This window comes from Geotrypetes seraphini, chromosome 18 (genome assembly GCF_902459505.1).
Source record: "Geotrypetes seraphini chromosome 18, aGeoSer1.1, whole genome shotgun sequence".
Taxonomy (NCBI): domain Eukaryota; kingdom Metazoa; phylum Chordata; class Amphibia; order Gymnophiona; family Dermophiidae; genus Geotrypetes; species Geotrypetes seraphini.
The window spans coordinates 47809869-47811670 of NC_047101.1; the positions used below are offsets into that span (position 1 = coordinate 47809869).

The 1802-nt window shown below is 37.0% G+C and overlaps 1 pseudogene; it reads left to right on the plus strand.

The window, feature by feature from the left end:
* The first annotated feature begins 372 nt into the window (after window positions 1-372).
* Window positions 373-579, plus strand: LOC117351932 (annotated as a pseudogene).
* Window positions 580-1802: the final 1223 nt, after the last annotated feature.

The window sequence follows — 1802 nt, forward strand, 5'->3', positions numbered from 1 at the left end:
CTCCGTTTTGATTTTTGTGTACAGCTGAATGGACATGAAACATGTACAGTAGTTTGTTCTACAGCATTCTTCTTTTTTTTTTTTGTCAAGTTTCTTCTAATTCTTCTTTTGTTGTTGCGTCACCTGGGCTTTCATCCATGACCAAACTGTGATAGAAAAATTCCGAATTTTGACACACCAATGAGGAAATTGGATAAGTGGATGCTTCCATATACTGTAGGTACACTGAGGCCACACAGTAGGAGTCCATTCTATAACAAACCCTGAGCACACGGGGTCCATTATAGAATATAAATGTAATTTAGAATCGTCATGCCTAAATTAAGGTGCCCACAATTAGACCAGCCATAGGACTAAGTTTCCAAGTTTATTATTTCTTTGATATACTGTCCATCAAAATTTATCTAGATGGTTTACAATCAATAAAAACATTTTTAAAAATTGACATCGGATATGTCCCTTATCTAGGGACGATATATTGGATTAATTTTTGGAACGGGGAGATGGAGTGGGAGCTTGCTTCGTCCATTCCACACGTCAACTTGGTATTGCAGTATCTCCAGGAATGGTACACTAAAAAAAAAAAAAAAAAAATTTTAACAAAAACAAAATAAAAAAAAATAAAAATTCCACCACATGATCAATAGATGTGGAGGAGGAGGGGGAGTTTACATATATTACATAAGACTGACATGATAGGGGAGAAAAGAACAAGAGGTGGTAAAAAAAAATACATTGAGATAAAAAAATATGAGGGAGGGGGATGGAGTTAATTCGCCTCTAGGGAGGCGTTTGGAGTTGAAGACCTGAAATTAATGATATTTCAGGAAAAGAAAATGGACCCCCAAGATTAGGTATCGTAGGCATCTTTGAATAAAATGCAACTCTAGATATAACGGCCTACTTACGGGAAGAATCAACTCTTCATCATTTTAAGACAAAATTTAAAACATTTCTTTTTCTTGATGCTTTCGAGACCTAAATGTCCTTTTCAAGGCTACATAGTTTTTTATTTTACCTTTGACATCCCTCCTTTTGTTTTTTCCCTATATGTTCTCTCTTTTTACTTGAAAATTGTAATTCTACTCTGTTTCCCTTGTTGTTTCTGTTTAAATTGTTTTTATTAACTATTATTGTTTTAAATGATATATTGTTATCTCATATATGTTTTTTAAGACAGTGTACACTGCCTAGAAGGCTGATTGGGCGGTATATGAAACTTTAAATAAACTTGGAACTTGATAAAAAGGTTTTGAGTTTTGTCTTGAATAGTGTGAGCAAAGATTCTTGCTTTATATGCAGGAGAAGAGTGTTCCAGAGTGAGGACACTATGATTGAGAAGATGGACTTTTCTAGTGTAAAAAGTGGTGTCAAAGTCCCTCCTCGAGGGCCGCAATCCAGTCGGGTTTTCAGGATTTCCCCAATGAATATGCATGAGATTTATTAGCATACCATGAAAGCAGTGCATGCAAATAGATGTCATGCATATTCGTTAGGGAAATTCTGAAAACCCGACTGGATTGCAGCCCTCGAGGAGGGACTTTGACACTCCTGATCTAGAGGCTCTGATGGAAGAGGCTGAATTGGATTTAGTGGCGATCATGGACACATGGTTCACGGAGAACCATGACTAGGATATAGTTTTACTGGGCTAAAATCTGTTCAGGAAATACAGGGTAGGAAGAAAAGGAGGGGGGAGGGTTGGCATTGTATGTTTAAGATCATATTAAAGCCACACAATTGCAGGATCTGCAGGGTAAGGAAGAGGCACTGTGGGTCAATCTGGAAAGAGGGAATGGAAA